Below are 22,706 nucleotides of genomic sequence, written 5' to 3'. Positions count from 1 at the left end.
AAATTTCAATCGAATGGATAGAATCAGTAATTCCCCGCGACTACACAAAAGTTTGGAGATGAATATAATCCGATGGTCGCAATTAATCAAATTGAATAGGGAAAAATGACAGGGCAACACCTATACAATGATTTTGTACCAGCTGTGTCAATAAACTTTCTCGAAGAAACATACAGCTGACCTGGAATACGAATCACTACCATTCTCTTCAAAGGATAATCTGAATGCTAAAACAGCATTTAGGATCCTTGACTCATATGGTATTTATACATAGGCTAGTAGTAAAGTATTTAAACCCTAGGGATCTTGTGAATACTCTAGATAGTGTATTTCTCCGTAAATCTCTCTTTAGATCGCTTTACGGACCTGACGCATTTCCTACCGAGGATATAGAAATATGTGTACAACGTGGTGATAGCATACCAAGAAAATTTTAATCATTAGAGATGACCAACGGGTCATATATTGCCTCACATGATAGAAGCAAACTCACAGTGTAAATATTATTTCATTCCACTCTTCTGCGGTTATTAACGGCAGCATCTCATACATTTCGCACCATTTTATTTCCATCACGCGAGTTACATTGAACACTGAACCATCTTCCGTCAGCAATACATTCATAACTTTGCTTAATAACCTTCCAATAATAAACCTTGGTCAGAAAAATAGCAAGGAACCGCGCAGCATATTAGAGACGGAATATAATAAGACCTTCAATCCTAAGCATGGCGCGGTTGCTTAACTTGGAAGCTGATAGAAAAATTGCTCGAACAATGATTAAATCCGAAGGTTGGTTTGGATAGGTTACGATAGAGCTCACCCCACCCGAAGACAGAAGCGTGCGAATTTTACACTGCATCCACATCATCCTATTTCTATAATACGGATCCAAAACACCTTCGTACCTGGTGCCTGGTTATGGTTTGTTCACATGGAAGATCATATAAAATTGCTCACACAGCTGTTAAACCCGAAGTTTGGTTTGGATAGGAGCGGGTAGAGCTCACTTCAAACGAAGCTTGAGAATTTTTCATAGCCTATACTCCATCCCGTTTCTATAGTATGGATACAACACACCTTCGTAACTAACCTGGCGCCTGGTTACGGTTTGTTAACTTGGAGGATGATATAAAATTGCTCACACAGTGATTAAACCCGAAGACTGGTTTTGATAAGATCGGGTAGAGCTCACCCCAAACGAAGCTTGAGAATTTTTCACAGCCTACACTCCATCCCGTTCCTATAATACGGATCCAGCGCACGCCTCCCGCATCGCTCGCTAAACATCCGAAATGAAAATAAACCCTACGGGCCTTTTCCCCAGCACATAACAAGCTTTCGGAACCTCGCAGCATATTAGAGACGGGGATGGAGCAGAGGCGAGGCGGAAAATCATCCTTCTAATTAATTTCGGAATCTCCGGCCGGGAGGGAAGGGGAGCGGGACAAATGACCCACTGGCCACGTTTTACGGCACCGCCCGCACCTTCCGCACCCACACATATACATGGGCTATCCACACCCAACGGCAAGCACGCCCTCCCACACCACACACCTGCACTGCAACGTCCAGCCGCACCCATCTCCTCCTCCTCCCTTCTCCTCGAGGGACCACGCCGCTCCCCGCATCCTTCCCTCCCGCTCCCCTCCCTGCCGCACCTCCTCCGAGTATAACCAGCGGGAAAACTTGATATCGATTCCCGGACTGAGGTGTTAGGCGAGGTTTTGAGGCGAAACCTTGAGGTTTTGTGCACGGGAAAGAGCAACGACAAAAAAAAACACAGTTTAAGTTAACAGATCAAACTCTTGGGTAAGCGAGGGAGGGGAAGGAAGAGGAGAGTGATAATTATATTTCTCCTTCCATACATACGTGCATAAAGCAAATTATTTCCATTCAGGGAAGTAACGTAGCCTGTTAGACAATAAGTCTTAAACTTAAAAAATCTTCACTGCGTAAATGAAAAACATAAAACTAAGAATACTCAACACCTTATTAAAAACATTTAAAGAATTTTGTGCCTGAAAAATTTTCAAAACTGTAGCGTAAAAATCACTGCCCCCATTCTGCATTCCTTTCTATTACATATCACAAAAATGAACTAAAGCACATGTAAAACATGGACTTTAATACACACTGAAAAAATTATTCAAATGCAAGGTGTCCGCAAAAAGCAACATCCACGCGAGATTAGGCATCGAAATATGAATCCATTAATGGATCACGGGACTAAATTGCCGAAGAGCTGGTAAATACTCCAAAATTCTTCCCCAGTGGGCCAACCAACCGCAACCCGAACGAAATCGAGCAACAAACTCCAGGCACAAACCCCACACGTTTCTAATTTGAGACGGAAGATTTTTCAATTAATCCTACCAAAGCGGCTCCATCCACGCCGCGGCAATCAGAGGTTTCCAACACGCGATGACATTGTCCGCGTTTCGCACCACCCACGAATTGCCATCCGGCAGGTTTTCCCATCCTCGACACACTGCGGATAAATATGCAATGCCCGTGAATGGGATAATTGCATCGTAAAGTTCGAACGTCGCAACCATAGCCGGCTATGATCCTTACGCATCCCGACAGAGAGAGCGCAGGCGAGGGTGGAATTCGCAGTTTTCGCAATCCTCCGTGGACCTATCACATTCGCAAAGTGCAAAACGGAGACGAAGCCGCGTCATCTGCGGCAAAAGTTCATGATTCGGTGGCAAACGTGAGAGTATCCCTCTGAACTGGCAGTTGTCGGAATCGCCGATGACGATGGACAACTCGTGCATCGAAACGTCGGCCGAGATGGAGTTGGAGAACATGACCCGGTGGAATTCCCGAGTAATCATCCACGACAAATCTCCTTGCATCCAAAATATTGGATACAAAAAGAGCATATTAAATAATTATGCAATCCAGAAACACACGTGAAAACCCACGAAGACACGCTACGAAAATAAAACAAGAAAATACATCACGATTTTTTACTAACGTGGCCGGTTTCAACTTCCCAATGCCTTAATAAGGGGAATAGGTGGCTAATGTATTGCAATCAAAGTGAGCACCACAACCTAAAAAATTCTGATATACTTAAACCAACACTCATAACATTAAATGATGCTTAAATAGGTGAGTGTCCTGGCAAAATAGTAAGAACATATTGTTTCCATGGTAAAATATGGACAACAAAAGAATTAATAACTCCATTACCTTGACCTCGGTAGTGGAGTGCAAAAACTACCATGAGTAGTTTAAATTTTATCATTGCATCTCCACCACCTCAAGCCTGAAAAGATTTCATAATAATATAATGCATTACAAATTTCCGGAGTTTTTTTTAAGTTAATTTCTCGAATCGGCCAAGCAAAGTAAAAGAGAGACAACGATATGCGATGAAAAGAAGGACACGGAAACTCAAACGTTCTATAAAAATATATACCCATTATATTTTGACAAAGAGGTCTCTTTCATGGTGACGATAAAATGAAATAAATGGATAGAAGGCAAGGGGGCGGAATGGTTGGACAGAGAAAGAGATTGTAAATGATGGGATAGTGAGGGACGTGACTTTTGAAAAACGCCAAGATAGCTAGGGAAGAGATAAATTAGAATAGATGGGAAAAGGTACGTATTATGTTCGCTCGCTGTGGAAAATAACACGAGGGGGCAGACATTCCCTGAAGGAGTAAAGTACGAGCAGCAGAGGTCCATTAAGCAAACGAGGCCGGCCTAAGCACTGCAAGAGATAAATGAAAGCATAGAATTCCACACAAGGCCATGGGAAAGCAAGAAGTAATCTACGTGTACACGAGTAGTGTACACAACACTAATTAACAATATGGGTCATCAAAAATAGAGAAATCAGCGTAGAGGTACAGTGTTATAGCAGGTACTGGAATTAGCAGCCTCAGGGTCAACTAGTTGGTAAGGAATCAGTAGAAATTTTATGGTGTGTGTCTGATCTACGGAGGAATAAAATTTTATCAGTCTAAAGTTTCTAGGATACAATACTACGTCTGATATATTTCCAAGCCCTAGTTTCAAAATCTGTGGTATATAGTTCCCTTATAGTCCAAATTTATAGTTCCCTTATATCTCGACAAAGGGTCAAGTTAAATTAATTTCATAGTTTCTTAAGGAGAAAGGCCGTATCAAGTTCAATTTGACCCGTCATGAATGGAAGTGACAATCTGAAGGCAGACTTGCATAAAAGTTTTTATAGCTATTCACTTTATACTTAACTGTGGTAATCGAATAAATTACAAAATTAAATGTCAAATACATAAACGACTATTTTCTTTATGGGAATAGTTTAAAAACTTTCCCAGGTTTATACTAATTGACCCAAAAAATCTTAAACTTAGGTCAACATTAAGAGGGCTGTGAAAAATAAAACATTAAAATTATGAATCATAGGCATCGATCCCGTGCACACGGCTTTTATAGGACAGCTAGGCATACGATATGAAAGTGGCGGTAAGTCAGCGCCAGCATTTTTCAATTACACAAAGGCAGGGTACACCATTAATTAGCCAAGACTTAAACCATGAGCATGTATGAGAAAAGGCCATCTCCGATTACTGACTCACGATTATTCTCGCTTCAGCATGGAAATACTTCTTCCAGTCACTACTTTCTCTTTTCTTGTATAGAAATATTCATTCACTATAATTGTAAGATCAAATCGAGTACTTTTTCCTTTGTATTTCTCCAACTCCATTTCATCTCATTTTCTTAAACGTTAATATTAAAAAAACCTGCAGCTCATCTCTTGTACAATATTCACGCCCACTTTAACCACAGCTTACCTTTCTTTTTCTTCTCGGGGCATCTATTAACACAAAATAACAATGTCTTTTTTTCTAAATTCTCTTCCTTACTTCCACATTATGGTCAGAATATTTTTCCACAATACGGAACTTGTAAGTAAAACCCCCTTATCCATTGAACGTTCACCCTCTGGAGAAGGTGGAGTGGACCGAGAGGAGGACAAAATACGAAGTGCTGGATATGGTGGGCGAGGAGAGGCAGCTTCTAGATGAGATACTGAGGAGACATAAGGTATGGATGGAGCGAGTACTTAATGAAGAGGGGATATTGAAAACAGTGTTATAGGGTAGAATGTTTGGTAAACGAGGGAGAGGAAAGAAGAGAATAGGAATAAGATTTTTAGATAGATTGATAAGGAGTAGGCCTAATAGTGTATTGAAGAGAGAATTACAAAATGGAAGGGGAGACGGGAGCGTGGTAGCGTGGTGGGTAGCGCACTTAGTTACTGACCGGAAGGTCCTGGCTTCTAATCCCGGGTGAAGACTTTGCACATTCCCAATCACAAACCCTCGAAGTGAGAAGTAGCTCAGAAAAAAGAACTGCCTCCCCTCACCCTGAACATGTGTCATTCACACCCATGCTGCTTAGTCCAAGGTGAGCTCTACCCTCACCAATCCAAAACCATAAATTAGTGATGATGAATCATTGAGTAACGAAGTAGCACAGGCATAAGAATTGGCCCACCGACCCTGAATGCATCTATTTTACATGAATGTTTCTTAGTCCAAGGTGAGCTCTAGCCTCACCAATCCAAGCCCAGCAATTAGTGATAGTGAATCACTGAGTAAGTGAGTGGTATTTTAATGCCAAATCTTTCCTTTCTCCGTCCGACAGAACATGACAGTCATATCGTTCGTTTGCATACCGTATTCAACGCACTGCTAGTTTAATGTAACCCCCAATTACTGGAGCTCTTTAGACGAATTACTAGGAATTGCGAGGAAAAACTGATGGAGCACACGCGTAAATCGTGGGACGAGCAGACCCGAGAGTTGTTAAGAGTTTCTCTCTCTTGGCGGAGAAGATGGTTCCATTAGCCACCCCTGGTTAATGACGCGATGGGATATTTCAGCGATGGGGACGGTTTATGCCTGGGACTCCCAGGGTGGAGAAATGAGAGGCTAGTGGAGACATTAAAGAATCTCACGGGAACATGCACACTCCGCCATACATTTCCCTTCGCACGAAAGCATCCCCTTTAAAAAATATTCCCTACCATCTTCTTAATCCTACGAACACGTAAACAAGAGTTGATAAGGGAATAAAATTAGAGGTTATCTCCCGGTTAAGATACAGTTTCAGAAAACGACATTCCACGTGTCATCCTATAATGATGAACCTTTTTATCACTATTGCATCGAAATAAGCTGCCATCTCTATGCACTATTTCGCATATGCAATTCACATAAGACGATAAAAGTAAATGTGATCTACCGGCTAAGATGCCATCATTTCAGTAACGGACATAGCTCGCGTAATCCTATGATGATAAACCTGCATAACCTTTTGCATGGAAAATGGCAGTAATGTACTATATTCTATTTTACTTATTTAACGACGAAAACAGCACTAAGGCCTTTGCAAAGGGTTACATAAAAAGTAATAAATTATGTAAATACGATACAAAGTAGTATAAAAATCATCTAATAAATAACAATGATATAACAAATGCAATATATACAAAAAGGAAGGTATCAGAATGAAAGACTTCGCAGTTGGCTGTTGAAACTGGTGCGGGAGACAAAGAGGTCAAGAAAAGAAGAAGTATTTGAGATGGAATTTAAAAGGGAAGGTAATCGGTAGAGGAGGGTTCTCTGCAAAATTGATAGAATATGGGCTGGTGTAAAGTTTCTGTATTGCGGGTGGTGCGGGCTGGAATGTGGAGTCGTGCGCGGTATAATTTCATCGTTTAATAGTTTTGGGAGTTGTGACATGCTAAGGCAGGATACATCGACAGGACGATGAAGTTTTCTTCGTGACTGCACATTTTACAGAATTATAATCGTATTTATCCTGATGGTATAGCTTTAAGACATTAAAAACTACAATTCAAAACATTTAGATAAATTTAAATAAAGAAGCAAAACATGCAATTACTAAGAGAAATTTTTGTTTAGGTACTTGATGATTTCCCTTTTTAAAGGACTTTCAACAAATATTTTTCAAAAAAAAAAGACTTTTGCTACGACAGTTAAGGGCATTGTGGTAAAATAGGAATAGAGAAAGGTTATGAAAATGTCCATATATGTAAAAATGTTTTAAACTCGATTTTTACAGAAACGTGAAGAGTGATTGCAAGAAATTAACTAACACAAAATTACATTAAAGACACCGTTAATAAGTATGAATAGCATAGTAATTGAAATCTGCAAAGGATAACGGAATTCGAGTATCATATTGGATTGAATTATACTATGCATGGCATGAGAACAGATCTAACACTTTTAAGAATTATTTTGAAAATATATATTTTTGATGCATCTGTACTTCAAAGGAATTTTAGAAAAAATAAATAAAATCGTCGTAGTAATAAAACAAAGGATGAGCCATAGTTTGTTATACATAAATTACCAGTCTGTGATATCTTCGTAAAAAATATATTCATCATGAAAGTTGCATGAAATTAACTGAAAAGCGCAGGTAAATATAATATCTCCGCACGACAATGAATGACCTTGAAGAGCGAAGAAAAAAAACTATCCGGCTAGCGTATGAAACCTTTGACTTAACAAATGAGAGAAGCAAAAAATTCTTTTTGAATTCAGTCACCCTCCAACCGCCCTTTAAGCGCGACGCCGGGTGAAGCTATCCCTTACTTCTCTTTTTATTCTAGCAATTATGGAACGCTCGAAGTAACCTACTTCTTTCTAGAGAGGTGTCACTGAATGCTGATTTGATCACGAAATGAAGAGGAATATATATACGTGTGAACGGCACGCCAAATGCACGCTGGCTTTGCCGCTCGCACACTTCTGTTCTTGGTGCGCAGCGCACGCTGTTGGCCCAATTAGCAACCCCGTCAACCAATTGCGCACTTGTATCATTCGCAAACATCGAGCGAAAAGGGTGTGAACGATACAATGGGAGTATTGCGGCAACAGCCGGGGAATCGTTAGCGCATGCGGGAGTGGAGCTGTCAGTTTTTCGCAAAGCGGAGACAGCTCAACCAGAGGAGAACTCCCCGGAGCATCCTCGAATAGACAATGAAAATACTCGACTACGCGGATTGATAATTCATAGCGAAGGAAACACGACGCATCCAGCGCTCACGACGGATTTAATGCGAGATTATCTAGTCCACGACGTGAATGCGAGCGCAGTAAACTTGGCATTGATTTAATAATGCAACCATAGGCCAAAACGTACGCATAACTTAGTTCATAACGAAAATGATACAGACATATATGAACTACCACTAAGATTCACAATCAGTTCAAATGAAGGAAAAACAACGCAACAAGGAGATCTAACACCCTGCACGTATTTAGGCGAGATAGTGCATTCTATGCTAACAATATGAGCGTAGTAAACACGGAATAGGTTACATATTGCAACCATAGGCCAAAATTTATGCAGAAAGAAAATGATACAGACATTTATGCACTGCCACTGAGATTCACAATCCATCCAAACAAAGGCAACAAATCGCAGCCAGTAGATCCAAATACCAGCACGGATTTAATGCGAGATAGCGCATTCTATGCCGAAAATATGAGCGTAGTAAACGTTCCATTGCTTAAAGAATTCCAGCCATTGACCTAAATTTACGAATGCCTTATTACTGCTTTGATGACCATTAAAGAATGAGTACACTTCATCTGAGAATTCACAATCAGTTCAACATTTTTATTACAAACTAAATTCGCAAACATTTCCCATCTATGTATTACCTACCATCCCAATGACATAAACTAATGATTAATATAACTTTTCAGCAACTTTTTAAAGAACGATAAGCTGGATGGAAAAAGAGAAATGTTTTCATTCATACTAAGCAGATGATGATAACTCGCAATCGGCATATTCAAAGAAAACACAAGTGTATTCTTCCGAAATATGATGAACTTTTGGCACTGGCCTCCAAAGAAACTGAAGAGTGTGTCGATAATAAATTGCCGGTGGGAAACGTAAAAAGTGAATTTGCTTTTCCTTGAACGCTAAATTCCCATTAAATTACACTGACGTTCGATCCAGGCTTTAAGGATAAAGGTAACGCATCTAAATGGAACTCGAAAATGAAATTAATTGAATTAAATTTGCATTTTTTTTAGTATTAATTACGGGCAAATTCCGCCCAATATTTCAAGAACCTTCGAACTTTACCCCGATCGAATTTCCCTGACTTCGTGCCTCTATAAATAATTGTTCCTTACGTTGCTGCGATGATAAGATCATCAGATTACTCACATTTTTATGAAGACGCGAGACGAAGAAAGAAGGAAACACCAGAGACATAAAACATACACGGGCGCTGACATCTTCACGGCTACAGAGGAGACGGGATAAAAGACAAAATCATTAACGCTCACACACTAGGTATTCGGAAGACGTCATTCTAGACGATGCTATCTTTTCTCAGCTGCGTGTTTGAAGAGGTTTGCAATGCCATGGACTCCCGTCTGGCCCATCGCCAGCATGATGAATAAAAATACTTCTTATTGTAAGACCAGAATGCATTCTCGGGTTCTCCACCGGATAATTGCCTGCATGTTTCCCGACGTGTAAAAAAACAACTATGATGAAAGACCACAAATGGTAATTTCCACACTTTTTAATTCCAAAACTCAAAAAACGACCATGGTTTCAACACACTGATGAATGAAAGTACTCACGCAAGGAAAACTTGACCAGGAAGGGATATTCAACCACTTGAGCAGCACATTAGAGAAAAACGGACACAGCAGTAAGGATATCAGGAAGAGATTGTATTAGCAAAGTAGGCGTTTATTAACGGCAAGGAGCTTCTGAGAGGATTAATGTGAGGAGCTTAAAGATCCCACGAAACTTTCTGAAACCGGTAATAAATGTTAGTAATGACCTTAAATCATCGATAAATTGTTCAAGATTAATTACAATGAGACACATTACAGATGAAATGACCATAAAAATGACCGGAATTTATCCCCACCACGAATTATCTTTAGAATTGTATAAAAAACAACAAGCCCGTTCGTGAAAGGAAAAATTTGGACGGCGTTGCGGCCATTTTAATGACCATTTTGTCGCGACAATCAAATGAACAACCAAAAATATTTAAGGTTAAAAAAAAATACAGACTGGTATGTTAAATCCTCAAAAAGTATTCGAATGGCTGTCGAGTTTAAAAACAGAGAGATTTACGAGCGTATTTAAAGCTACGGCTGGCGAAAGCAAAACGATAGAAGTGAAAGGGCAATGGGAGTATGGACGATTCCAAACAATGGCGGTCGAATTTCCAAACGATGGAATTCGACAGGGCTTTCCACTCACATACTTCAGATCGGAGCTTAACAAGAGAGAAAGAAAAAGCATGTTTCATTTCCCAAAAACTCGGGCGTCCAAATGATTCAGTGTACGATTACCAATTTGGAAACCGAGAAAAGAGTTACTGGTTGAGAAGGGGAACTGGTTGTTATGGCAGGGCGATACATCGAAATGACCGAAAATATTACGACGCAGAAATACATCGGTAATCCTACTCTGAGTTTTTACTATTGACGATAAATGCTTGTTGGATAAAAATAGTGACATATCGTCATATAAGAAAATAAATACATCGTGCCCGATAAAATAAAACTAGGGAACTCCAAGTTACAGAAGCAAAAACAACTGATACACCGAAAGTATTTATTACATTATCTGAAATCACTGAAAAAAATAATTTAAATAGATAAAATTATGTATATAAATCGATAAAAAGGGAAATGGTGATTACTCATGCCAATATGTATACTTAGAAAAATCAGCGCAACACGCATGAACAATGTCACAACCTTGGTCAACCTCGGGTCAAGGTCAACTTATATTTAACGGCTCGTAATTGTAACCCTCAGCGTTAGTTAATTCACCCAGCGTCGCACTCACAAACAGTACTCACAAACTCTAGTTCTCGCAGGTTGGGCAAGGATTCTCATACTCGCAGAGAATAGCGAACTTCTCGCCCTTCATATTTGCATTCACCTAATCATTCACAGTACATGAGGCATCTGACACAAAAATAATTCAAAATACAAAATGATAATAACAATAAAATTATTACGGAGGCTTCCGCGGTGATTTAATTAATGATTGGACCCGAAGACGGGAGCTGGAACGCGCCCGAAACTGTCGTCCGCCAAAAATGAGTCGACGCGGAATTAACCCGGAAACCAATAATCTATAATAACAATGCATAATTCGTAATACAAAATAATAATTCATAATAAATAAACCTGACAGCCTAATCCAACAGAATGGATACGTGACTAGCAGTGGCGGATCTAGGATAGGGACAAGGGGGGGAGACTAAATGAGGGTTAAAATTCCACCAGTAGTGGGGGTCGGGAAAAAATACCATTCTATCTAGTGTAAATTGGATACCCAAGGCATTTAGCCCTTAGCCCCCTCCACAGATCCTCCACTGGCGCCGAGGCCAAATTTCAGACACAGATTCGGTGAATACCCTCGGTTCGATCACACTTACGGAGCTGAACGCAATAATAGCCGCAACCCGATTCACGGCCTCTTTACCTTAATAAGTCATCCCCGTACATTCTACGTGCACATAAAATCTCCTCAATCCGCTTCATCAAAAAAAAAAAACAAACTTGACGCTAGTACTCATTCTCGGAACTCATTCAGGGAAGATTTCGACAAAAAAATAGTCTTTCGATGCGAAAACCGATCCCATCTTATTCCATCCGAAAATCAATCCCCAGATCCTAAACGTAGAGCACAACTTATACCACTAGGGCGCGGCAGTAATACCGATCCGATGAACGCCGAGCGGCGCGAATGTCGCGAGAACGAATACATTCCGACAAATTAGCCGACGACGAGTTGGATTAATCCGACGCGATTCTTTCGGCACTACGTGGGCTGAACTCTTTTTCGATGGAGACACGCCCCCTTAATCTGCCGTGGAGAGCTCTCTTCACAATGCGACATAATCCCGGGGCCTCAGGGAATCCGCGGCGAAGAGATTAAACTTTCTCCCGGCCCGTAGGATCCATTCCACGATCCCTCCCGCATTTGACAACGAGAGCGACGAGTTTTTCAAAAAACCAATCGGATGAAAGAGGTAGGATTCGGGAAACGGGAGGTCTTTTTTTTTCCTCCTTGCCCACACATATACCTATGCGACCCGCGCCGTTGTGGCCGGGGAACATGGATGGCTATAGGCGAAACGTTGGGGAACGAAACGAGATTTCAATCATTGATGGATTGTGCTTTTGTGCTGCCGGATCGGGGAACGAAATCCAAGATGAGAGGAGGAGGAGTTGGGAGGGAGTTGGAGGAATTGACAGAAGCTGGCTGTTGCACGGTTGGGAGTACCAGCGGAGGCAAATGTAGCCGTGCTGGGAGGCATTTGAGAGCATGGACGAAGGCACTACAAAGATATCTCCGGCTTCACTTGGTTGTATCGTCTCGTTCACAATCTTCAATTGAGATATGTATTGAAATAAGCGCTTGCAATTTTTTCACGATTAAAAATTTATTACTATTATAGTATTCTGCCGATTAAGGTAGGTTTCCATGGAGTGTTCAAGAAGTGAACTGGAAGCCTCCCTTTCCTCCCAACACTGCCTTCTTTAATTCACTGTTAGGTCTAATCCATTTCAATCTATCTAAAAATCCTATTCTTTTCCTTCCCCTCCCTCGTTTCCCTAACATCCTACCCTCTAAATTTATTACGACCTAGAATTAAATGTCACCATAAAACGAGGTATGTTCTCAACGTAAGAAAACTTATAAATTGATTACAGTTGGAAGTATCATATCTGGTTCAACCTTCCAAATTTGGAAAGGAAACTTTACCATTGACATCGCTACACAAAGGTTAAGGGCTAATGGCTAAAAAAACTCCGACCATCACTTCTTCGTACCGCAAGTTCATTCCATTCGTCAAATGAGAAAGTGAACATTCTGCTTATTCAGCCGACTCGAAACAAAGAAACGCAGTTCAGCTGCATATGCAAATGAGAACATAAATTCTGCGGGCAGGACTCGATTTGCGGGATGTGTTCATGATCGTATGACGGGATTAGCATAGTGGGGTTGCGCGCGCATCGATGATAGTTAATCATCGCCGCAATAAAGAGAGACGCTAACCTCGTGTTTTCTCACGATACGGTAATGCGATAATCTTAGTCTTGGAAACAAAAGTACTTTCACATCATCTGAAGCAGCCATTACCATTCCGCCTGACGCAGAATGCACCTGGCAGGCAACTAAATTATGGAAGTTGGCCATTTATTCAAATCAATTACCGTATTTTCTGCGGGAATGCAGGGACTTCATACCACTCCAGAGAGATTTTCTCGAGGAATACCGAACGAACAGGAAGAAAGCTATTCAATTAACGAGTGAACATGCTTTTCGAATCAACGTACAGCGCTCGAAGCTATTTTTTTACGTTGCACTGAATTCTTACTTAAACTGGTCCAATAAAATCCAGCAATAACATCTACACACGATCCGACGCAATATTTTGCATCCTTAAAGAGTTTTCAGTCCATCAATATTTTATTTGACAAGGCACAAATTACACTCCTTCTACTGGGAGAAACAAATCACCAATTTCCAATGTACCAAATTTAATAAATCATTGAAGTTCCTTACTTGTAATATTTATCATGATAGCTTGCTTCCTACCCAAGGTAATGAGGAAAGGATATAAACATATTAGACCACCAATGGCTTTCTAATATTTTCTTTGATGACTCTTTCCTGAAATTAGCCCTTGACTCAAAAAAATATTTTTGCTCGCAATTACTAACTGATGGAATGGGAATACATATTTTTTCAATTAAGTACCGAAACACACGGGGAAATCTTAGGCAGGTAGAGCAATTCAACTATTTAGGAATCTCATTAGAGGAAAACGGATACCGTAGTAAAGACATCAGGAAGAGAATTGCATAGGCAAATGAGGTGTTGATGAACAGGTCGGAGCTTATCAGAGGATCGCTATGTAAGAGTTTAGAGAAAAGGTTAGTGAAGAGTTTGATCTGGAGTGTAGCTCTCTACGGTGCGGAAACGTGGACACTAAGGAAAGAAGACGAGAGAAGATTGGAGGCACTGGAGATGTGGGTGTGGCGAAGAATGTAGAACGTGAAGTGGACGGAGAGGAAGAGGAACGAAGAAGTTCTAGACATGGTGAGTGAGCAGAGGAAGCTTTTAGATGACATACGTAGAGACAGAAGGTATGGATGGAGCGAGTACTTAGCGGGGATGGCACGATGAAAATAGTGTTAGAGGGTAGAATGTATGGTAAATGAGGGAGAGGAAGGAAAAGAATTTTTAGATAGGGTGAAAGGGGGTATGCCTTATTCTGAATTGAAGAGGGAAGAGCTTGAAGAAAGAGGATTTTCCCAGATTACTCCTCAAGTAATCCGTGGAAACCTTCATTAATTTGTAGAATAGATACTATAGTAATAATGAAAACCAAAACATAAAAGTAATTTTCTCAACTCCTCAACATAGTATTTTAGAAAATAAATTAAAATGCACATTTCAACACACTACAGTCTGAATTGGCTGAAGTATTCGACAGCCACCTTAACTAAACATAATTTACTAACCTACGCAGCCAATTAATATTACTATTGATAAGGAATATTTTATGGAAATACATTATACAAATAGGTGAAGTAGAATATAAAAATATATTTCAAGCTGCAGGCAGTTTTTCATACTTTACTTGGCCAATGCTTCAAACTGCATTACTCTATTAGTGTATATATTGAACAATCTGAAAAAAAAACACAATCCAAATCAAGAAAAATTTTATATATGTTGAATTCAGGTTTGTCTGCGTGGAAATTTTGAACATTCATAGTTCAGGGAAAAACATTCCATTTTCCATATATTCCACCTAATCTTTCCATTCTCGTTTTCCGTATAAAATGCAAAATTTTGTCTTTCATCATGATAAAATAACCGCGCATTAAACTCACACATTTGGTAAATGAACTCGATGACCCTCAAACGGAAGATAATTGCTCATAGTCTTTCAAAGACAGATTCACGCATTACCTTACGGTTTTACTCGTGTGTAACTGAGATTAGACTCAACGGCATTCTTCATAAATCCACGCCTGAAATCGGCAGAGATTAATTCGCGTCCATGAAGCACGCCGCTGATGATATAAGCGTTGGGGTGATGCGAGGCGATGGATCAAACGAAGAAATAACAGCATCCGCGAAATATCTCAGGAGCGGAGCGCTTCGGAGAAGCACAAGAGTTTATCGAGGTTAGACCTTAATGCCATTAATAAAACCCGGGATTAAACCGGCTGCTGCAATTATCCCGGGCACGCAATCCGGTTGCATATCAGCGATGTGAGAGGCCATGGGCGGAAACCCAAAACAAAAACATCTGACGCGCGAAAAGCGCAGCGCCGCCATCGCTCTGCTGACAGAACTCGCGCGCACCCGCTCGGGCGAACCAGTAATTACGGGGCATCTCTTGTCATTATCGCGACCGAGCAATGAGTGGGAGCAAGATAAGTAATTGCCCCAGACACGTTAATCCCAGGCGTGCCTTGGCATGCACGTATAAGGACGGGGAAACAAGGGGATCTGCGTACAGGCCGGTGAATCTGGCCCGTGGAAAGGATAAGAGGCATTACCCCACACATCGAACCTTGGCCACACATCAACCTTACGACCCATCCTCGACTAAGCTTCAGTCAGCCTTTAAAGCAGCAGAGGGCTCCACCGTAGCGTTACCGTGGTGAGCACTTGTGGATAGTAATCGGTGAATTCCGGCCAAAAGATAGCCAACAAACGAAATGCATACAGTTAGGCAGGGTTAACTCATTCTCAGAGACAAAAATATTATTGGCTAAATTCCACCATAAAAGAAGAATAACGGTAAGCTTACGCGTACGGATTAAGTATTATTTCTTAAGTAAATGAGGTTACTTTTATGTATCCAAAATTCTAAATAATAAAAACACTTCCTATTCGATAACATTTTCAGCACAGAAGGGCAAAAACATTTTGCGTGGTGGCATAGAATGTATAAGATGACAGCACGGATCAATACTCGCGGAAACCTTGAATCAATTATTGAAAACGAGAAGCAATAAGTTGAAGAAAAAATTATAATTATACACATACACTTACGAAATATATATATGGGACAAAACATTTAACTCTGATTGCGGCTGTATTCTATAAGATCAACCAGAAACCGAACTATAATGAGTATTTCTACAAGTATTTCACGGCAAACTTACGTAGGTAAATTTATTAGAATAAATAATTTAAAATGCTGACATAATTTCACGATTTAAAACCAATCGATTTCTCGCGATGAAACATTTCAAAAAGTACGCCACTCCACATTTACTCACCAATCAGAAGAAATAATGGAGAGGAAATTTTTGAATCCCAACTTTTCCCTCACAGCAGGTATTGGTACTTCTTACCTGCAAAGAAAATAAAAGATGTCTAAGAAATAAAGCAAATAATGCATGAAGGTAATTAAACTACCTTAAAGCCGGCGATCAAAATTATTCCATATTCTTGGTACGCATATGGCGATAACAGGATGTGGCAGAACACAATTGATCCACGACAATAAAAATTAGAACGGAAATAAAAGATGTCTAAGAAATATATCAAATAATGCATGAAGGTAATTAAACTACCTTAAAGCAGGCGATCAAAATTATTCCATATTCTTGGTAAGCATATGGCGATAACAGGATGTGGGAAGACACAATTGACCCACGACAATAAAAACTAGAACGGGACGCGAATGAGAAATTTTAAGTACATATTAAGGGAATTAAATATATACTCAGTGACATTTTCCTTTTCTAAAGAGCCGCACTAATAACAATCATGAAACCGAACAATTCCTGGACTCCATCAATATGAGTAATGCCAACTTATTCCTAACTTTGCGTTTTTTTGAAACAAACGGATTAAAGGCAATAAATCCCAAGGGTTACAACCTTTATTGATGTATCCAATACCATTTTGCAACCGACCGCAAATCCCTTACAAACACAAGGCAAAAAGAAAGGATTCACTGCCGTAACGTGTCACCCATTCCACTTCCCTAGACAGACATACACATATTTTTAGGCGAGGCCCGAGTATCTTCTATCGACAACGAATGCACCGCATAGACAAATAGACAACATGGAAGACAATAAAGCAAAAAAATAATATAGCAAATCCAACGTAGCGAAAAGAAAAGCGTCGAGGCATGAATGAAAAGGCTACGCAAACTGCCGGATGACGCTTGCGGATAAAGGCCGGACGAATGAAGCTGGAGATCCCATATGTACAGAACAGAGAGAACGAAAGAGAAGAGGAGAGGAATAAAAATCTTCCGACCACGTGAGCACATGCACGGACAAACTGCGCGAGCGAGGCTGGAATGGAAAAAAAATAGTGAATCAATGGACGGAGAGAAAGACAGACACCTCCACATGCAGCGGAGGCTGGCCGGAGCGTCAAAAACGAAAGCGTCCGGGAAACAATTTCACACCCGGATTGCGAGCACACGAAGAGGGGAGAGAGGGCCCTTGAATTTCCACCCACACAATTACGAATCGAGAAGTGGGGAAGAGAGGGAAGAAGATAAAGGGGAAAATGGAGGAAAGGTGAGTCTACACATACCGGGAATTAATGCAACCACTTCAAGGGTGTTTGGCAGGGGTTGCAATTTTCAATTTGCCAAGAACTGGCTTTCAAGCAGGTGAACAGGTTCACTTAATAGCATAAATGGATAAAAAAATGTTTTATGAGGTGCACTATTGAACTATTTATGAGATTCGCAACTGAAAGGGGTTTTAAAAGATAGTAGAAAAACTTTTTTGGAACCTGCACAACCTTTTACCCAGATTACCCAGCATTCTTCCCTTTATCACGGTTTACAACATCCCCTAAGTACTAAATTCATCCAATACTTATGCCTCCGTATCTTATCTAGAAGAATTCTTTCCAGATACACCATTTCTAGCAGTTTCGGATTCCTCTTCCTTCACCTCTTCTCCTCAAACGAAGATTTTTTCACTAATATTAAGTATTTTGAAAAATATCTCGCGATAGTAGGGGGGCGGGTCGTCCAGCCAAGTCTAACAGCTCGCCAAAGGAAACTATTATTATTAAAGTATTCCACCGATCACGGAAGGTTTGCATGGAGCATATAAGAAGTATTCTTGCAGTCTCATCTACCTTCATAGAGTTCCCTCATCAACTCATAACAAGGCCTACTCCCGTTTATTCTCTCTACTCGCTCCATCCATACATTCTGTATCCTCTGTATTTGATCTAGAAGCTGCCTCTCCGCACCCACCAAGTCCAGAAATTCTTCGTTTCTCCTCCAATCCGTCCACTTTTTTCTCCATTGTCTACATCCACATCTCGAACGCCTCCAGTCTTCTCTCGTCCTCCTTCCTAAGTGTCCACGTTTCCGCACCGTTAAGTGCTACACTCCAAATCAGACTCTTCATTAACTATATTGAAATTGTCATTATAATACTCTACCGATTAAGGCAGGTTTTCATTAGTACCCAAGAATCATTCTCGGAAAATCTCCTTTCTACAAGCACTTCCCTTTTCAATTCAGAATAAGGCCCATATTGAAATAAGCACTTGCAATTTTACACGGTTATAAAGTTTATTCCGACCTACGTTCCGAAACCTAGGTTGGAATAAATTTAATAATCGTGGAAAATTGCAATTGTTTATTTCAACATGGAAAAATTCCACTCCATTACGCTTGGGTCTTCGGCTTTCATTCTTCACTAGCCTACCAAAGGGAATGGGAGTTTGAAAAATCGCTATTATCGCCAAACGCAAGTAATGGACGCCCCCTTATCTGTGACATTGACGATGGAAGTATTGCCACTGCATGTACAAATTGCGGGATGGTGGATAGGAAGTGAACCAATTTACTTCTCACGACAAAAAAATTAAAAAAAATGCTCTGCGTGTCAGCTCAGCTCATCCCTAAGCCGCGATTAATCCTCTCAACAGCCTGTCCTCCATGACGCAAGCCATCTCAGTGGCCCTGAATAACTAAACAACAACAAAGAAAAACGGGACCCAACTCCTCTCGCAATCCCAATCCCCTCTTGCTTTCTTTTTCTCTATTTCGAGAACGGCTCGATAGCTCGACCGGGGAGTAAAATCGTTTGCTCAGAGTATCGCGAATTAGAGAGAGGGAAGGGAAAAATTCAAATCCGATGGGACACGCGCGTTCCTGATACAAAATGAAAGGCCGCATTCAACCTCACGCGATACACCGCTTTTATACCACTATTTATAGCACTCCGAAAAAAAAATTATATCAAGGGATTCGGTATTCCATTAGAGGGATGGAGACTTGCTTTAGAGAGGGAGTTGGGAGGTTGCAAGAGAGGAAAGCAGGAGACAAAGAGTGGATGAGTGGAGAAGGTAACTAGAAGCAATGAAGGTGAGGTCCACTCATGCAGCTGTGCTATAAATATCGCAGAAGAAGACGACGATGGGATTGGAAACGGACGTACGCCAAAAAGGGGCTTATGCAATGTCAGCTCTAGGGACTGATTTTCTACATCTCTGACTGGCTCTTTTGGAAGCAGGGGTGGATTAAGGTGGTCATTTTTTTTGGAGGTTGTGGCGGTCAATCACTTCCCGCGGCGCATAGATGGTATGCGTAAACAAGTGGCAATTTTTAGATACTCATCCATTATTTTTTCACACTGCTTGTTAAGCTGGCGACATAAACCATAAAAATGAAACAAAGAAACTACTAATATCACAAATCAAACGGTTACAAAGCAACACATTCTCAGTACTCAGAAATTATACGGTTATTTTTCATTAAATTAGATTATGCAAAGTTGGAAAAATGTTAATTGATAAAAAAGGGATCAATATCGGTCGGCGGAGGTGTTATTATGGCGGAAATACGGGATACAGGAGAATGCTAAATTATTGACAGCTTGGGTATAGGCATGTAGAGAGGGAGTTCGAATGGGTGTGGCTGGAAGGAAATAATATCAGGAGTGCCTGAGTGGGAATCTAGGGCATTGCAAGTGAATTTTATGTCTGATTGAAGTCCAAGAAGAGAAAGTGGAGGATAAAACATGGAGGATAAAACAGCATTTGTACGAATTAACTTCTCATAAGAATACAATCATCGGAAATATAGAGTTTTTTTGAGTAATCCAGTCATAAACTTCTAGATGAGATACAGAGGAGACAGATCATTTTGACGGCGCAAATACTAAGCATTGAGATGATGCTAAAAACCGCGTTAGAGCGAAGAGTATCAGATAAGGGAAAAAGGGTGAGGAAGTGAAAAGGATCATATATAGAATAATAAGGGGTAAGTCTCATAGTGAAAGGCTTTGGCAACACATTAGTACCTTTCTTTTTCAACTAGTACTAACTCAAAGTAACAAGTACAAGCAAATACTAATCGGCGAGGGGATCATAAAACCTATTTAGAGAAAATAATGCTACGTAAGTGTAGAGGTTGAAGTTAACAGCATTTATGCATAGAATGATACGTAGTAGGCCTTATAGTGAATTTAGCAGGAAATTCCAATTTGGGTAAAGAGGCTGAGTTAACTCACAAAATACTCCGCGATACCCCTCCCTTATTCGACAGAAAACCTTTAATAATAAAACGTATTCGCTGCGGATTCTGCTGGAACGAAACTTAGGCTTGAAATAGAGGAGAGCAGAAGCAAATCAACCCCATGATCGACCCCGTGCACTGATCATTTCCATGAATGTACACGCACTCCAAGCGCACGAGTCGTATTGTACTTCCTTATTTGGGGCAGGCAGTTGCTTCGTTCGTATTCTTTTTTTATTCCACCCAAGCTGTGCTAGAGATGAGCACGGAACGCCGGGGTGAGTTGGTTTGAATGATGCTCACGCCTGAGTACCCCGCTCACCGCATTGAACGAACCACGGAACGCTTTACTTCTTTTTTTTATTCCAGTCTCCAACTCACTACCGTGGAGAAGAGCTTGATTTTTCCGTATTGAAAGACGACAACGGGGGATAACCCTCGTATTCAACGCCAGGATTTCACGTTGATTAAATTGCCCATTGCAACGCTCTCCGGTCATCCGATCGATTGCAGATAGACGGTGAAGAAGAACAAAGGACGCGAGAAGTGGACGCGCAACTTGTCAGGAAAAAAACACGGCGCGCGAACTTGTTGGAACGCCTTTGGAAAATTGACCCCAACTCTCCAAAAATATGAAAATGATCAAAAGCCTTTGAGTACAAATGAAAGCAACAGAAAGCTATTTGAAGTTGCATCCATTGCAGCTGTACTAGAGACATTGAGGAGTTGAAGGATTAAAAACTTGGCTTTTTCCAAAAGCCCAAGCAGCAGATGATATCCATTAAATATCTAAAAGAGGTTGATATATCCAAAACACGTTAATATTACGTGATGGATATTTTGAAAATGTTAAATATTGATGGCTAAGTTCTAACATCACGTATTTCAAAATTAGCAAATTTTCAGGAGAGCAATAGAAAATATATAAATTTTAATTTTACACTAAAATAAAAAAAACGAAAATTCATAAAACCGAAAAAGAAGCATTCATTTGCAAACAAAGAGTTATTTTTGGCTTGAATTTTGTTTTTTTTAATGCCATTACACTTTTTTTAGGATACCTGTCTCAAACCGGCCAAATTTTGAGATACATGCTTTTAAAACTTAGCCATCGGTATATCTCCTACATGGAACATCTACGACGAGTTGTAAACATAAATTTACATAGATAGCCATGTTGTAATATCCGTGATATTAAAAAAAAAAATTCTCCAAACAGTATGCACGGGTAGCATTTGTAATGCATAGAATTTAAATAGAGCACAGATTTTTTGGCTGCATGCCTGGGGATTACCAAAAACCATAATAGGCACACCCATTAGAGTTAGGGGAATAAGGAACTAATTAGTCTCAACCTCGCCCGAAGAAAGACGTTTATCATAATTTTATTGTTATTATCTTTTTCTTTGAAATTTCTTCACTTTTCACTGAGTTGTTTTATTTGTAAAGAGCACGGGTTTTCACCAAGGTAACTCCTTCCTGTTCTATTGCGTTGGGAAATATTCTTGTGATATGGGAGATTGAAATTATTACAGCCTTTTACGATTTGAGGAATGTGTTTTGATGAAGGTTGAGTACTTTTAAACTATTTTGTATATGTATTGGGATGATACCGGTAGCAGATAGGACAATTGGAGCTATAAAAACCTATTCCATATTATTTTTATTTCCCTTGTCAATTCTTGATACTTTTTTATCTTTCCGGCTATTGTCTTTTCGATGTTATGCGACAGCAATATCAGCTATGTAACAAGTTCTATATTTCTTGTCAATTAACATTATATCTGGTCTATTACTAACTATAGTTTTATCTGTATGGATCGGCATATCGTAGTCAAGTTTAAATGAACTTATTATTATTATTAGTTACTCATTAGATGTCGTGAAGATATCTAAGACATGTTGTAATGTGGACCTCCAAGTCCACTGTTGGATATCCCTGTAACGTTGTTTCGCAGGTACTTTGGATATTTGAGAAATATCTTGTATGATGTGAGGTACGATGTGGTGGAAGTTCTTCATATTAGTAAAATTTGGCATTGCAATATTTCCGCTGAGTTTTATTTTGACACTTCGCGTTTCGTTGTTACAAACAACATTATCAAGTGTAATG

The sequence above is a fragment of the Ischnura elegans genome, chromosome 7 (genome assembly GCF_921293095.1).
Source record: "Ischnura elegans chromosome 7, ioIscEleg1.1, whole genome shotgun sequence".
Classification (NCBI taxonomy): Eukaryota; Metazoa; Arthropoda; class Insecta; order Odonata; family Coenagrionidae; genus Ischnura; species Ischnura elegans.
This window is presented reverse-complemented; position numbering follows the sequence as displayed.